Consider the following 19,106-nt stretch of genomic DNA (forward strand, 5'->3'; position numbering starts at 1 on the left):
CTCCAAACGGAAGAAGCTTCTTCAAATATTGGCAATATTGAATGAGAGTTTCGTTTACGTATTAAATCATATTATAATACAGATGTAACTATTGAAAATAGCATATTCTTTAACATGTGCTTTAGGTTTTCCATATTTTATCATTACTTGTTACATACACACACAAAATAAGGCTCGAAATGGACCGAAGTGCACCGGAGCGCCGTTCCTGTTCGTGAAATCGGTAAAATTATCGCCCAGTCTCGTGGATAAAATAATTTGACTGTCTTAGCTAGATAGGCCATATAATAGAAAATCTAACACACTTTTTTTTATGAAATATACATGAAATTTGATAATTATGTACCTACTTAAATATCCCTAGAAAACTGTCGAGCGCTCCGGTTCGTAAACTTTTCCATTTCGGGCGCTGACACAGAATCAATCCGCTTTCCATTATGATTGTATTCCCTTGCCCGAATACACATTTTATGAACTGACAAAAAGTAAATTTGAATTGTGACGATTGTATCAAAAGCATAAAACGTCAATAGACGCTGCTAAAGTGGGGGGAAATTTTTAATTTGAGTCGTATATTATAATCTGATATATATTGTATAAGTAATGTTAATAGTTAATCGTTTTGGCACCGACAAATATTTAGCTACCTATTCCTATTATCTCTCACGTGAGTCATACCATTTGATGGAGATAATAGTATTTATTTAATTCCCTATTTCACTTGAAATTATGCAAAAATCACTTTCGATGCTTGATGGTCCAAATGAAAGACCTGGGTCCCAAGATGGGTGCAAAAATAAAATGTAGTAGGTATAACAAAAAATTAAAGTCTAGACCTGCTCTCTCGAATATGTCTTCAACAAGCCAGGAATAAGCCTACTATTATAGCATGACTGCAAATGTATAAGCGGAAATCTGCGGAACTAAAACTCTCAACGCTCTTTTATGTATATTCATTTCTATACACTTGATATATCGCAGCCACGACATGTTGATTGTAGAATAAATACTGAAGTTTAAAAATACCGAGTATAATATGTCCATATAATTTGGAAAAGCGTCGGAAGCTATTAAAAAATGGGCCACGTGGAATTGTAACACTCCTCGTCTCTCACTTACCGGGCGATCGCTTTCACCACTAAGCCACCAATCCATGTTGTGGGTACCCAATAAGTGGTAAAAGCACTCCTCTGGTAATCGAACTATGTGTTATATTGCTATTCGGCCAAAAAAAAATATTTGGTAGCTAAGGGTTTTTGAAATTATGTTTTTTTGATAAACAAAATAGGTATAGGTACTGCACTATTTTTTTTGTTTCCATTTCAGTCATGCACACAAAATACATAATTATATTAGATATACAATAATTAAATTTAGAATTATAGATTATTGATTCTGATATTGGATGATACACATACATAAATATTATACTTTATTATATTATATAATATGTATGCAATCAAAATACAGATGGAAAAGCTTTTTAAAAGCTCACATATGTTAAGGAGCGTATATAAAGTTCCCTCAATAAATTCAACTATAAGTAATAATATTGTCGGTTCATTATATAATATTATTATGGTTACAATAAATTGATAATTAATAGTCTATTGGCATTTTGGGTTAAGTTAACACTTTCAATAATATCTTATTCCAAAATACCGCATGATGTGGGCGTATTTTTACGGAAACAAAATAAAAGAAAATCGCCTGGCAGCCTCATGGAGGCTTTCGATTTTGCAGATCCCGAGTGAAGTTTCCGTTCCGGCCGCAAGGAACGCCACCGTCGCCCACCAGCTGTGAGCTGGCTCTGCTCAGATACCTTCAAGCGTTCGCCGTACGCCTACGCCGCTCGAAATAACACCAGAACAATTTCATTAAAAAATACGTTTTGTTTATACCTGCCACGACTATTTTGACATTTAAACCTGTGATAAAAATCGTGAATATTATAAACATATACATTGCATTACTAAAGCGAAAGTTTCAAACGTTTTATAACTTAAAACAACGAAGAATACTTTAGTTTGACATAACACCTAAGTTACTTGTTTTTTCTCGTTTTACTTTGGTGGTTACCGTTGCACAATTGAAACAAAACAGTGCTGTTTACTGTGGTTATATTTCACACAAACGTCAGTTTAATAAAGTTGTTTCTTGTATTTTAATTTGTTATTATGAATCGAGACGATTTCATAAAACTTTAAACGTTGTAACGTCAGTGCGTTTGTGTTGTATTATCTTCTACCTGTAACCGTGAAATGATCGGAATTTCGTAGGTAGTACAAGTCGCCAACACGTCTGTGATTTATTTACCGGTGAATTAAATAAACATCTTCACAGTTCTGCCAGACTTTTTTCGCCCCTTTTGAAACACCGGTAAGTTATTATAACGTCAAATATATATTTTTACCTGATTTTATTGTTGCGGTTAACCAAACTATTATGTTGTGTATTAATAATTATGCAGGATTGTCGTTTGCTTCGGTTTACATTCAATCCTAACTGGTTTATGAAACAAAATACTACCGTTAATTACCGCTATCGAAGTGTTTGTTTCTTATTAAATTTCTTCAGATATCTAGTACCTACATATTTAAATAATCAACACATGGTTTGAATTTGATTCTAGAAACTTCTCTACCTGCTTTTTACACCTGTAATAGCTAACATGTCAATTGATCAGCTGATTGCACACACTGCTGTCACTTTACTAACCACGCTGTTATAACTGAACAAGAATTCATTTTTGTTACATATTTATATGCATTGTTTATTATTTTAAGTTTTAATGATTTATGTAGGATCTTGTGAACGATTACGTACGAATTTAGATGCAATGGTGCCCATTGAATCTGTTCATTTTAGAAATTAATAACCTAAAACCTTGAATTAAATTGTAGATGTACAAGTGAGTGTATATTGTCAATGTACTTCAATCAATTAACATTTCTAGTGAAACCTCTCGAACAAGATACAGATTTACAGTGACGTCCCTAAATAAAATGCCGCCCCAATTTTTTATACAGTGTTTTTACCATCTTTCATGACAGAAATATGTTGTATGGATACATTACTAACAAAATATACACCACCAAAACATACAAAATTAAATTTAGATACCTATATAAAGCGAATAAATAATACACAGAGTTTTATTATTTTCATACCATTTTTATAATGCTATTATTGTACAACATGTAAACAAAATATTTTTCCTTAGTATTTATTTAATATACACCTACTTTTAATCATAAAAACACTATTAATTTAATAGTTTCTACACTCAATCATTAAAAAAAACTTTATTGGCCTTTTTTGTTGCAAAATCAGTAACTATGTCATCACATAAATAACACATCCGAACAAGTAGAGCTATCCACAGATCACATAGGTATAACACAATTAATTATTTAATTACCTATTTGATTTAGAGGAATAAGCATGTACTTTTTTATAATTAATATATTTTTATAAATACTGCGACGATTTAAACAACCTCTTCACTACGGTTTGGTGTTTAAACTAATCTTATTAAGTAAATTCAATGTTTCAAAGTACCTACTCTACAATAATAATATGTGTTGTTATTTTATACAACCGAAAACATTCTTACTTCAGCTGGGGCACGGTCTAAAACGATCGTGACTGCGCGACGCGAAGATTGTGCAAACTTACGACGCGTGCAGAACAAAACATAATTTATCATAAAAATTCAATATGCGTCCATTTAGTGTTATGTTTATTGTTCTATTTGTAATAATAATAATATATTCATTGACATGTTTTTTTCTTCAAGTAAATGGGTAACGTTTTTTAGTTATCTTTACACGATTTAAGAATTAATTCCCCCAACGCCATCACAAAACAAATTAACGTGTTCACAGCTCGACTTTCACTGTCCGATTGGCAGCCAGTCCGAAATTTCATCGCACCTATAGTTGAAAATTATTTGCCGTTTCACTTATGTATGCTCTTAAGCCGCGTTGACACGGTCCAAGTACGATCCAAGTACACTTGGACCGAGTGCCATCCAAGCGCACTCGTATGAGACATCTTCATACTAGTTATTCCTATCCAAGCTAACTTGGATGAGTAGGACGCGTTCCGAGTAGCTTGGATAGGAATAATTAGTATGAAGCTGTCGCTTGGATGGCACTCGGTCCAAGTGTACTTGGATCGTACTTGGACCGTGTCAACGCGGCTTTATGCAATATTATATTATTATACTTAATGAATTTTAAGGAAGAGTCATAAACTTATAAATCTTTCACGACAATAATTTTTTAGGTGCACATTCTTAAATCATTTTCATACGTTATTGTGGTACGAATAGATAGGGCATAGGTAGTTCATTGTTTTATTATTTAACAATACATAACTTTGGTACGTAGAAGTCAGGTTGAACAAAAAAATAGTATACTATTTATTGATTTATTTCAAAGAACTTCTCGTCCTCGATGTATATGTTTGTTATATTTTGCCTGTAATTTAATTAGTAAATTTAATATACCACTTAATCGATCAACCGAATACTGGCCCTAAGGACCAGTTACTCGATAATTTGATTATCATGCCTGTTTATAGCATAGATAAAAAGTTTATATAAGACCGTGTCACACATTATAATACGTACTTGCTAAGTTCCTGATAGGGAGTAGGGACGCATCAATAGTCGGGACTGGGAAGGTCACGAAAGTAGAATGAGTCATGGAAGTACACCCAAACACTTCTTTTGCAAATGTTACGTATATTTTACAATACTTAGTTTATTCGCTGTATGAAGTCAATTAGCTAAGTTGGATATGTTGTCACTATCGTTTGGCGTATGTTACATTGTACATGTGTACCTACGTATCTTGTTGAATACCATTATTGCTTTTGCACAGTGTCATCTAGCCTCTTTTTACTCACTTATTTGAATTGCTCCCCAGTTTGTTTGATCATACTAACATTATACACCGTTTAAAAGTGCATGGATTTATTGCTGATTGTATGAAATATCACGCCCATGACAAGAAAATGCACGTGTAAACACGTATTATTGTGCAAGTGCAAGATTGAATCCATGGATCAAATATGTTCAGAAGCTTCTAAATTTTCACGCGATAGTCGGAACTTGCATGACGTATAAGCATGAGCAGTAGAACGATAGTGGCGAACTTGCAGGGAAAAAAGAACTACACCGCGCAGAACATTTTCAGGTTTACCGATTTTCACAACCAGTCAAAAAATAACAACATCGGGTCTCGCTTATGCGTGAAGAATGAGATTGGCGAGACAGTCAGCACTTTTACGTGTAAATAGTTATTATGGCGATAGTTGAATTTACACACTATTGGTGCCAGTAAATCCATGCACATGCTATTAAAACATAAGTAGCATTTTTTGACAGTTTAGACGGCAAACTTATTGTAACAATTATAATACATCAATACATAAATATGATAAACTACCCTCGATAGCCGCCGATAGCAGCCTTGTGTATAGAATAGATGCGCATGTTATTAAATTGTTGAAACAGGATAGTTACAACTAATAATCTCCAAAAAGAATCAATAATTTTTTACCAATACCTAATTCAAATTGTAACATCTGCATGAGCGCGTGGCAACGTTCGCAGAAACATTATTGCATTTTGCTTCCTTACGCGTGAGTAAAAATTGGCATTACATTCTATAGGTGCGGTATTAGTGCGAGGTAGCGTTGACGCCAAAGGCTACTGCGATGTGTCTACTGATTTACCATAAGTGCAAGAACGTAGTGGTCGCGCGGGGACGGCGCGGCGGCGTCTTGCGAAACTCAAACGTATAATCGTGTGTAAAATGTGCGTAGACAGTGTCTTTTTTGGGGCATAATACACATGGTTATACGTTTGAGTTTCGCAAGACGCCGCCGCGCCGCGCCCGCCAAATGACTACGACCGAGCACTAAGTAACGTTTGGAGCTGTAGTCTGTATTGGCGACGTTGAAATACGGTCGCCAAAAGCTACATCGATACAGGCGCAAAAATTGTTTTGATTTCTGATAAGTACGATTTGGCAAGACGTGTCCGGGTGGATTTACCGAAAGATTGGGGAATTAGTTGATTCGTCTTATATTCTTATCTTGCCAAATTTTGTATAAAAAATATATTTTTGGCGACCTTGCCAGACATTTCTAGGTCTTAGACTATGCGGAAGACTACTCCAATAACACCTGTCCACTGACCAATAAATAATAGTACTCATACCTACTTATCCTTATGTATTTATTTGATATCAAGTTTATTTAGGTATGCTAAATCAATTATACCATTCGTAACCCTTCTCGTCTAGCAAAAATTACATGATTTCAATAATCCAGTGGAAGAATCTACTAATTAACCATTTCTCGTTAACAATCCATTGTATGCTATTAGTATATTTAAAGGCGAAAATGCTAATCTACCTGTTTTTATGTGACTACATAATATGATATCGAGTTCCATATACGTAGTTATATTATTCAATCCTTTGGATCATGAAAGCAAATGTACACATTTGTTATTTTACCATTTTACACAGAATTTTTCTATTCAAACGTGGATTTATAATGTGAAAAGTTTTTTTAAAATTCGACGCAGACAAAGAAAATGATTGAAATGTTTTTCAAAGCCAAAGCTGTCATATTGAATTAATATTAGTACTTTTTCGCTGTATATTTTTTCCATAATAATACAACAATGCTTATAGTATCGTACATTTTTCCAAAAGCTGACACGGTTTTTGCATTACGCGAATGAAATAATATCTCTTCTCGTAAATAAATTTTGGTAGATTATAATATGAAACAGATTAAATTTATCATTGAGTCCGAGAATACTTGTTTAAACAATATTATTTTTATTGTCAAGAAAATAGATCGCTTCATTGAAATAAAACTTTCATTACCTATATAGTATGGTAATAATGTGATACCCTAGATGCACAGTAGGTACTAAAATTATCTATTACTAAATCTATAAATTATATTTTAATTAGAATTAATGTACCTAAGTGCAAGTACGTATTTAAGAATAATACTAAGAAGTTCTGCGTAGCATCAAACTAGAAAACTTCACAAGAAGAAATCCTAAAATCTTAACCCGTCAGTTATTTTGAAACCTGAACTTGATACTGAATCTCAAGAACACTGATGAGACTGATGATACAATAAATTCTTAAAAATGTGAGTGTTCTGGAGATTTCATTATTTGTTATTAATATTATTTTATTATATTCCAAATTTATATATGATTTTATTATACATCAACATCGGGGTCGTTCCACTGCGAGATAAAGGCTTCCCTATAACTCCGTCCACTTTTCTCGGTGCCGAGTTCTTCGCTACCATTTGTTATACACAGTATCATATCCGATTTTTTATTTGATGGAATCGAACCCCAATCAATTTTTCCTCATTATCAAAGGTGTCAGAGGAAGATTCCGCACATCAAAAATATGTATTTCAATATATTCGGAATTTTTGACGGGGGAAAATATGGGCGAATGATTTAATGGAAGCGAAGCAGGCGGAAAACAAATTTTGAAAATATCCGATATACTGGATTGTTTGTTAGGTTAGTTTTGGTTAGGCTAGGTTAGCTTATCGTTGTCATTCTTGGATTCATAAATTTTGCCGAAATCGGCTATGAAAATTGCCGCTGTTCCCGCCTGACTTCCAGTCAACAGACTAGTACCCAAAATAATTATGGGCGAAGATTTTCCGGACACCAACCAATATGTCAGTTTCTTTAGTTTATTATACTTATTACCACAAAACTGATTGATAATATAGAAATATAAAAACCATCGCCGTGGGTCAGGTCATAAAACCCAAGCAAAATAAGCGCGCTGACTGCCCTCAAATATTGAATGCGCGTTACATTTACGTGACAAACTTTAACGCATATTATTACGATACAAACGCAAGTATTGAAAATACCATAATCTTTAACACATGTTTAAGTTTATCGCTCCAGAGCCTATAGTACCCAATGTGGTAAGTCAATTCTACAGGACAGATTAATAAATATAATTCAGATAGGCTATACCCCAATACACTGCATTTTGAAGCAGGGTTTTGAATGAAACGAGAATACTACGAAAATTAAACACACATTATAGATGTGCAATAGTGTGTGTTGCAACCTTCAAATACACCAATATTGAATAAACGTCACTGCATAAACCGAGAGCAGTTGTCATAAGGAAGGACAAGCATAGAATAACGTATTCTTGAAATTAGTTTAAGGTTATCCCATACCACACTCGAGATCGGTTGCCTGTTACTCCACACCCGTTAGGTATTTCAGTTCCCATTAATTCTGTGTTTCCTGGTTAGTTCACATTCATTTTGTGTTTCTTGCTTATTTATCATGTACCTAACTATTTATATTGTATATCCCTGTAGGTTATGCATCTGCCCACTTGCATCTGCAACTTCTAAAAATTTCTAACACAAACATATTTAAATTATGTATTACTGTAGAAATGTTTAGGGCTATACTTCAGCTGAGGCTAACTAACCTAAGAACTAACTTAACCTAAGAATAAGGTAGTATTTCAAAAAAATACTACCTTATTCTTAGGTCAATAATTATTATAAAATAATCATTATTCGTAGGATGTTTTATCATATTTAAATAGCTTATAATCAGTATCTTTAGAATTATCTTCAAATGTGTTAATCGTGCCCATTTTTTGAATAATAAAATGCCTAATTCTTGTCAAATTTGGTATCACAGAGATTGTAATATTTTTATAATTATAATTTTTTATCGTAAATATTTCTATTATTTAAATAGTAAACAATTTTACTAATGGTTTTATAAATGCGTTTAAAAATTAATAAAACTAAAAAATCTTAATACCACTGCACATGGATGTACCTACTGAAATTTGACTATATTCTGAATCTAAAACATTAGATCGAGAGGTTTGAAAGTATACTATCTTATGTAATAAAAATACTCTATGCAGTCATCAAATGTTTAAAATAAATATAAAGGATAATAAGCCTTCAAAATTATGTAAATAGATTATCTACAACGTTTAAGGAACGTCCAGGCTCTGAAAATACCATAAAATCGCCATTTTGACATACGTGGGGCATGTGGGCCCTTAATGGTTAAAATGCCCTGAAATTTTTTGAAGATTAAAAAATGATAGGGTACTTATTATTTATTTTGTATCGCTACGAATAACCTTCATACATTTGTACATACATAATTCGCTTATCCATCTTCCGGTCCCAGGTGTGTCGTTTATCATTTCCATGATCATTATGTAGACATGCTAAGTATAGTATGTATTATATATTTATATATAACACACGTGAATAATATAATAATACACTTAGATATTATTCGTGCCTATTGTGTAACTTGTCACCTTCGTTTTCCCTTTCATATTATGCCCACTGTCATGTTACTGAAAAAGGGATTTCGGAAAAATATTATTTGATTTACTTAGTTACTCTTGTGATCAGACAACTTTTTGTCTTGCATAAGTAAATAGTTACTTACATATCTAATATATTATATCTATAAGAAAATTCGTTATCTATCCTAGGTAGTTATTAATATGCACAAGTTACTTTGTTTTCTAATTGGCTCTTATCACTTTAACTATATTTAAATCAAATACATTATCGATAAACATACACTGTTTAGATAAGTTATCTTGTTATCAAAAATGTAAACTATTTTTTTTACTATGCAGTAAGGTCGTAAAAATAAGAATAATAATTATAATATATAAATAAATACCTACCTAAGTATCCACTTTTATAATTATTGATTAGAAATATTATTACAATTATCGATAATTATAATACTTAAATAAATATAAATAATGTAAAATAATGAATTATTTACATTCAATTTTCAAATTCAAATTTTATTTATTTTTGCATATCATTACAAATTATTAATTCAAGACGTTAACAACATGACATTTAGAAGCAAAGAAATATTAATATAACAATAGTATTATACAAAAAAAAGAAATAGATAAGCATTAAACAGTAGAAAAGTGTAAATACAAAAAAATATATAAATTCGATACAAGGAAGTACACCGAATGAGCTAAGCAGACCCCTCACGCAGGTGGAATATGTCGATATACGAAGTGATTTGTTGGAACAGAGTTATTGCCCTCCCAATTGGCATTACCAATGACAGGTTATTTCTGCACCTTGGGAGAACAAACAACGGATGCCCTCGATTCCTAAGATAATTATCAGATACACACAAGCCTATACCACCAAGAATGGCAGAGTTTCCATTCACGCCGCGTATAAGTCGGAAAAAAATATGTAGCTAAATAAAGATCCCTTCAAAACTTTAAGTTACAATATGTAAGCATACCTAATAATATTAGAAATGTCACACCATTTTGATTTACTTACCTACAGTACCGAAGTATAAAATAAATCTGAATTGAAATATCTCGTCGCAATATAATAAACCAATGTTTATATAAGTTGTCTAGTGGAGCCAAAGCGCAGTTTACCATCATATTGCATTTATTTGAGGTATGAGCAATAACTGGCACCACCATCGTAGTTCAGTTTCGTGTTACGGCCTGACTATATTGGGCCTTGATTGAACCCATAAATAGTGATATTTTGCACTAATTATCTATGTAGTTTTATTACAAAGAATGAAAATAACGTAAAGCGAAACTCTGGGAAGTAAAGTATATGCTTCATAACTTTGCACTCCGGCTCTAGGATGAAAACGATGTCATATATTATAAAAATATTTTTTTTTACAGATATTATCTGAATATTTATTTATTACTACATTAATACATATATTCATACAAGTAAATATAATTTGATCTAATTTTATGCGAGGTAATCAGGCAAAGAACCGTATAAGTATACTCTAGTAAGTACTCTAGTTAAAATGGATATGTATTTATTGAAAACTCAATTTGAGATATTTTATAGATAGACAAATATTTTTTGACTATTTTCTATTATGGCTTGGTTTATGGAGTTTAATTGGTTTTTAAAAACTAACTAACATGTTTAGTGTGCACCATTTATGTCGGATCATAAAAGCCTACCTCCACCCTTCGTCATTGATAATATATATATTATGTATATATTATATCGTCCTTTTTTTGCTATAAAACATTATCTTAATGTTCAGAATACAGTTACAAGTAAATATAGCTTCTTAATTTTGTATAATAGAAAAAAATAACGCTTCTCTCTTAGTAATCTAAAAATAGCTTTTCGCGAGAGACTTCCTCCACAGGGAGGCCAGTTTGACCCATTTCTGAGTGCCAATTTAAGAACTTAAGCCTTCGACGCCCTAGCTGGTCCACGTACGTTGCCCCTCTTCACGAAAATATAACGTAAAACTTATTCCCTAATGTCTTTTGGGCAGAGACGGGAATTATATGGCTTTCGTGCGAAGATTAGAGCAGTGAAATTATTGAAACCTTTTTACACACCTTTAAGCTTTATATGGCGTAAATAATTATTATATTACTTTGTGAGTAGATTATCGACAAAAAATATCTTACCGATCTTAAAGCCAGCAAAATATTTAGACATTTTACTTGGCAATGATAAATTTGAGGCTTTAATGATCGTTTAGGGATTTTTTCGACTACCTTAAGGGCGGACGTGCTCAGCGTGGGTCAAAATGGAGCTTTTGTTCTATTTTCAAAGCCATCTTTAAGTAGAATTGAATTCATTTTCAGTTAATTCTGTTTTGTATGAAAAGTTATTTCGGAAGAATTCTGTAATCCAATCCTCTTTGCTAGGGTTTGGGGTCTTAGGAACTAAATTATTAATTAATATATACGTGCGTTACTATGGAAATCTATATGAATGTCAAAATAATATTTCAGTATTATTTCTATCAAGTACAATTTTTTTTGATCGTTTAAGGGCGGACGTGCTCAGCGTGGGTCAAAATGGAGCTTTTGTTCTATTTTCAAAGCATGATCCTGGACATACCTTAAACGTTGTAGATAATCTATTTATATAATTTTGAAGCCTTGAAAGTAAAATGATGTTAACGCGCGTGTTTGAACATGTACCGTTTAAAAAAAATCGGTTAGGTACATGTTCAAACACTGGCGTTAACATCATTTTACTCCCTACTTCAATTATAGTTTGTCAATTTATGGCTACGGCCGTATGTTGTAGCTTAACCACTGGGGAAAGCAATCTTGCATTTTAATCTTGCCCATTTTTTGAATAATAAAATGCCTAATTGTCAAATTTGGGATCACAGAGATTATCAATATAATTTTTTTTCGTAAATATTTCACTATAATAATGTCGATATAAATAATACTGATGGTTTTATAAATGCGTTTAAAAACTAATATATATAAAAAATCTTAACACCACTGACAGTTATGTACTAAAATATGACTATATTCTAAAACATTAGAGCGAGAGGTTTAAAAGAATACTATTTTATGTAATAAAAATACTTTATGCAGTCAAATAAATATAAAGGATAATAAGGCTTTAAAATTATATAAATAGATTATCTACAACGTTTAAGGTATGTCCAGGATCATGCTTTGAAAATAGAACAAAAGCTCCATTTTTACCTACGCTGAGCATGTCCCCCCTTAAATATAAAATTATAGCATTACACAATTCATTATCGAAATGACCGATCAATGATATACGTGGAATGGTTACGTGTAAATTGTACGTAAAACATTTCACCGTGGTACAGTTCACCCGCACCGTGATCTTTCTTATCGGAAAGAAACCGTATACTATACGGTCTCCAATTTTAATAGATTCAATATGAACATTAATTCAATTTCCATAACTGATTTTGGCAAAATTCATCAATTCAAGAACGAAAACCTAATCCAACGTAACAAATAATCCAGTATATCGGCTATTTTCAAAATTTGTTTACTGCTTGCTTCCTGTAAAGTGTAAACCGACAAGAACCGTGTTTTATTTAGACGTGAATTTTATGTCAGTTATTAAATAACTAAGGTGTCAGTGTCACCTGTCACCTGCACACTGCAATACTAGCATAATGATATGCTAGTATTGCACTGTTAGCATCTTTCAAACTATTATGAGAGTATCCTATCATTTGTTTTCTGTCACGTTTCGATTAAAATATACGATTCCTTTATAGGCGTGACAATTTATTTTTCAAATTTCAAATATGCGTTTAAACTTGTATAATATTATTGATTTAATTTAATAAAACACAATTTTTTAATACTTATTCCACTTTTAATAAATAAATCTGGACCGGTTTCGTCCGCCTCAGAGGGACATTTCTGGTCCAGATTTATTTATTAAAAGTGGAATAAGTACTAAAAAAAAAATCAATAATAAAGTGCATTTCCACCATGAATCGACAGTTAACACAATACAAGAAAAAAAGGTGTATAATGTTCTCTTGCCGTACCGACCCCTGTCGCTCTCTCTAACATATTCACATATGTTTTCTCTTATATGTTATAGATAGACAGATTAATAAAGACGGATATAGGTAATAATATATTTTACTAATAGATAACATTAAATCATACATATCTAGATAAAATTTGATTCATGTTCAGTTTAGACTCGAAATATTTGAGGCATCTACCGGATTGTACATTCAATTAAAGACCAGACGTTTCATTACAATGATATAGGCTCACATAACGAGGTAACATATCGCTGTACTTATGGTTGTAGACGCCCTCGGCCGAAGCGGAGACATTCCATGAATACATCCGACGGATGATTGATGCTACACTCTCCACCTTCCTCGGATGTACTTAACCAACGCCATCTTTAGATTAATCAAGCCTGAGCATATCTTTTTGCACAACCAACGAGTGGTCCCATAGAGATATTAAATAAAAAAGGGGCAAGGAAATGGCTTTCTCATACAACTGAATGAAGCAGGCCAACAATAGCCGACAGAAATAGCGATGCAATAAAAAAAATTTAAGGCATCACGGAGGATTTACTTTGGTCATTATAACGTACCCATTTAATATAATGTTAACGAGGAAATTTTGCCGCAACTAATTATCAGCCCGCCTCACCATACTAGCCTGCTTCACCATACTTTCATGTAACGTGCCGCCCCTAGAGTGGTCCACTGTCTGTGTTTAGCTCTCAAAATCAGATCCCAGATTGCTTGACATATTGATTCGGACTTGTTTCAAATTGAATTATAAAAAAATTCTCAAATCAAATATATTAACTATCAGTGTTATTTATAAATAATATACATTCCTGTTATTCATCAGCTGTCAAAGTCAGACTAGTCTTTCACACAAAAACCGGTGGTAATATCGATTTACAAAAAATATGTAGCATTGATCTATGATTTACATTTGTAGAAGGTGTGTTAATGCTAGTGTATTATTTATCATGTAACTCATGTATCCAAATCAAATCATTCCTTGTGTAAACACGACAGACGCGTCAGTATTAGCACTCTATTGAACAATGACAGGTCATCCATAGACAACAACGGGGGGCGGAAAAAGTAGGACCAGTCGTTGTGAATGTATCGGCTTTCTACTTGAGTCGGCAATGACTTATCCTTTTACCAAGAGCGCCAGTTACGGTACTTGTAGACGAAGGTTCCAGTCTATGTGAATTATTGTAATTTTTAAGTCATAGGCATATTATGTCCCTGTCAAGGATTCGTTATTAAGCGATTCATTAACGTTATAACTTGGCCCGTAAAAACGATTTAAATATGAGAGTTTTTTAAAGGCACAAGTAAATTGCCATTATTAAAAATAATTACAAGATAAAAATAACTTTTTAAATACAACGTTTTTAAATTTTCTGTTGAAATATTATGCTCAATATGCTCAAACTTGTACTTTATATGAAGTAAATAAAAAACAAACAAACACACAAATATAGAATACTGAAATGTCATTTTGACATTTCATTTTTATTTTCATAGTAACGCACGTATATATTAATAATTTACCACCCCCTTAGCAACCAATAATAGTCTTTTTACTTTTTACGGAATTTTCTGAAATAACTTTCCATACAAAAGAGAATTAACTGAAAATGAATTCAATTCTGATTAAAGATGGCTGAAAGTATTAAAAAAATGCATTGGCATCGTGTTCTGATATATTCTAAAAGTTTCAAATGTCTAGCTAGTTGGGAAGTTAGTTAAAAATCGATTGAAAGATTCGTACTGGACAAACAACCACCGGATAAACAAGAATAAGAGCTAATAAAAACGTTGTAAAAGTCTTGAACATACCTACATAATTTGAAACACCTTACATATTAGAAACAAATATTTGTACCGATATTGAACCTACATACATCACATTTAAGTAGGAATTGCAATACCGAATGAATATATTATTAACATCGGTATTTCGGTATTTCTGACGAATACCGGTATTAATTCGTCAAAACATATTATAGTAAAAAAAAGGGTACTGGTCGGTTATACGGAATACAGCGGAAAACACATTTTGAAAATAGCCGATAAATTGGATTATTTGTTAGGTTAACCTAACCAAACCTAACCTAACCTAACCCAACCTAACCTAACCTAAACGAACCCAAACTAACAAATAATCCAGTATATCGGGTATTTTCAAAATGCGTTTTCCGCTGTATTCCGTATAACCGAACAGTACCAAAAAAAGTAGCTATCAATAAATATAGCTATTAAAATCTATTGAAACTGATGACTTGACTTGACATGACTCTTTCAACTTGACCATCGATCATAATCGGGGTTGCCAGCGGGTTAAAGTTGGTTATGTTAAAAATGAACATTACAATTTAAAAATAAATACTAAATAATAACTTAGGAAAAGTTGTCGCCACTGATATGTACACTGATATTATTTTAAACCATTTCATAGATACGGAAGTGTTAAGAAAAAGTCCCATAAGAACACTCGCGTAATACCTATCTAGGACCTTCTCGAATAAAACTTTAGTTTCAGGAATGCTTTAAGTGAGCCACCCTGTTACCGATCCTGTTTTATGGCGACCGAAACTTTTCCAACCACTCTATCTACCTGAGTATAATTTACGGCGTTACTTACCTCGATTTTCCTAACGCTTTCCCGAAAAAGTTTCATGCTTACATGCTTTACCTTAATGTCTTTGTTTAACTCCTGCGTAGATATCACGTAACTGTAGCAATAGTTTTTTTTTCAAAATATCATAGAGAGGAGAGGACAGCGAACTTTTGAGTATACTATACTTACTTTAACATATTATTTTCCTTTTTCTTCTGTGTGCCATTGTCCCACAACGTATGTATGACAGTTTTGAAGGCTTCCATCATATCTGTACCTCAGAGGCGGACGGATGCAAGTGCCAAATACTCAATTGTTCAGGAAAGCCAAAAAACAATTTTTATTTTAAATGAATACTTCCAAGAAAATATATATAGAATGATCATTTTTTTGTATTCTAATTCAATTAAAGTACTCCTGGAATATGTAAGAAAGGAATAAATATAATACAATTTTATATCTAAAAAAAAATAAAATAAAAAACGTAGTATGGATTTGCATCCTTCTGCCTCTAAAGATATTTTGTTAATGTGGATTTGTATCTTATTTACCTAGCCAAAATAAAACAATTTAAAAGTTAAAAAAAAATTATAGGTATAAATATAACAAAGCAAAACACATTTTTTTAAATTTTTTATTATGTCACATCAGCCTGGATGAAGGCCTCGCTAATTTCCAAGCTGATTCCACTTCTCTCGTTCCTGTGCGTTGCGTTTCCAAGTACTTCCGCATAACTTTATCATTTCATCGATCCAACGGCCTCTAGGTCTACCTTGCGGACGTTTTGTACTTCTTGGATACCACTGGATGACTAGATTTGTCCAACGATTGTCTCTTCTTCGGGCTATGTGTCCAGCCCATCTCCATTTGAGGCTTTTTATGAACTCTATCACATCGCAAACCCTTGCCTGCTTCCTTATCCACTCATTCCCCTTTTTGTCCTTTCGCGTTATGCCCAGCATGCACCTCTCCATACCACGTTGTGCTACTCTAAGTTTCTGGATCTCTCTTTTACTTAGGGCCCATGTTTTACACGCATATGTGATTACGGAAAGCACACACTGGTTGAACACTTTGCGTTTTAGGCACAGGGGAAGGTCACTTTTGAAGACATTACTCAGGCAGCCAAAAGCACTCCTGCCTAGCTTTACTCTGCGAACAATTTCATCAAATATACATCCATTTATAATAGACACTTTGTTGTCCCAGATAGATGTAGTTTTTCACTTGTTCGAACTGAGTGCCATTGATGAAGATCTCGTTTTGGCGCGCAAAGCAGTTGAACATGACTTTCGTCTTTGTTTTTTTTTATTTCAAACTTATTTCAAAATTTATTTTCAAACCTACTTTGTTGCTTACTTCAGCGAGTTCCTGCATTCTGCTTTGGAGGTCTTTTGATTCTTGCGAGAAAATTACTATGTCATCGGCAAAGCGCAGATGACTCAGGTATTCTCCATTTATCGGGATCCCTTTGTCATTCCAGTCAAGTTGCCTGAATAAGTCTTCAAGGGTAGCTGTAAATAGTTTAGGTGAGATTATATCACCTTGTCGGACTCCTTTGCTGATAGGAAATCTACGCGATGGTTTATGGAGATTGACATATGCTGTTGCGTTACTGCAGGTATATATTATTGAACATATTTATATAGCGCCCGGGGATTCCTTGATTTCTGAGTGCATCGAGTATTGAACATTTCTTTATGGAATCGAACGCCTTCTCATAGCCCATACATAGTGGCAGTTTGTGTTCTTGGTATCCCGCTCTATGATTTCTCTGACGACTTGGGTATGGCCCGTAGGTTTATATATTATATATTATTTATGATTATTTTATATTCAAAACTTAGTTTGATTAGTTCTATGGGAAGTGTGATAAAGATTTTTTAAATTTATTTTCAAGAAAATAAAAATGTGTATAACTTGAAATCCATTTTATTTATTCAGCCTCTGCAAATATCGGTAGCTATATACATATAATCATAGAGATTCCTGTCTCAAATAACATCTTAAGTGTTTCCTAGACAGATATCTGTCAGAGACGTAATTCCTACTCGTGTATCATGTATGCCGCAGCTTTCAACGTAGAGCCTACTTACCGCTCCTGATTTATTAGCTACGCTTAATATATTATAACCTGAGTTGATCTGTGTGAGAGCTTTGATTTACGCCTGTAGTTATGCTGCGATATACTGAGCTTTTATTGAAGACTGCAATACAGGAAACGGATTTTCCATCGTTTGGTTGTCGATTATTTTAATACTATTGTATTCCCATGTATCATGGTGAGATCAAGAATTCGAGGTGCGGTTGTGTGGTCGCATACACAAAATTCTTTTGACTAACAGGGTGACTAATAAATGTTGACGACCTTAAATAAATGGAAAAGGACTGAGAAGTTTTGCGTAGTACCAAATTTAAAAAAAAGCTGCAGTAGGTACACCGGCTACATTATGAGAGGACACATTATTGCAGCACTCTCCAAGTCAATATACAATACAAGCTAAATGGTATATCTATCTGAAGAGGATGGTACCGTATTTCGTGGCTTAAAAACCACGGTAATTAGTACGAGTGCATCTCTACCGAACTGTGACCGGATAGCAGACCAAAAGATTGCCAAATTTATCATACTTGATAGCCATATTTAAAATTAATATTTTATCACGTCATCAATTTAAAAATAATTAAAAAAATATGGACAATTGGATTATTAAATAATTACAAGATAAAATCTGTTGAATCATATAAACTTGACAATTCTATGTATTCATAATTTAGGACAAATAAGGCAATTGTCAACAATTCATTTTTTTGTTATTTTGCAACAAACAAACAAAATATAGAATACTGAATTATTCTACACTACTACATTTTGATATCCATAGTAACGCACTATATATTAATAATTTAGTTGCTAGGACCACCCCCTTAGCAACCAATAATAGTTGATTGGATTACAGATTTCTTCGGAAATAACTTTTCATACAAAACAGAATTAACTGAAAATGAATTCAATTCTACTTAAAGATGGCTAAAAGTATTAAAAGAACGTATTGGCATCGTGTTCTGATATATTCT

At 32.9% G+C, this 19,106-nt stretch overlaps 1 protein-coding gene across 6 annotated transcripts in view; it reads left to right on the plus strand.

Annotated features, from left to right (window-relative positions):
- The window catches only part of LOC147078361 (uncharacterized), a 693,462-nt gene that overhangs the window by 60,435 nt on the left and 613,921 nt on the right, over window positions 1-19,106 (plus strand). Inside the window, exon 1 of one of the 6 annotated variants that reach the window (XM_085958927.1) lies at window positions 1,832-2,379. The exons of the other annotated variants lie outside the window; for them this stretch is intronic. The gene's annotated coding sequence lies outside the window, so the exon portion shown is untranslated. Of the gene's footprint in view, window positions 1-1,831; window positions 2,380-19,106 lie in introns of those variants that run through there. 6 annotated transcript variants of the gene reach the window in all.

The sequence above is a fragment of the Rhyacophila brunnea genome, unplaced genomic scaffold (assembly GCF_057557595.1).
Source record: "Rhyacophila brunnea isolate RB1 unplaced genomic scaffold, BYU_Rbru_1.0 scaffold_11, whole genome shotgun sequence".
Classification (NCBI taxonomy): domain Eukaryota; kingdom Metazoa; phylum Arthropoda; class Insecta; order Trichoptera; family Rhyacophilidae; genus Rhyacophila; species Rhyacophila brunnea.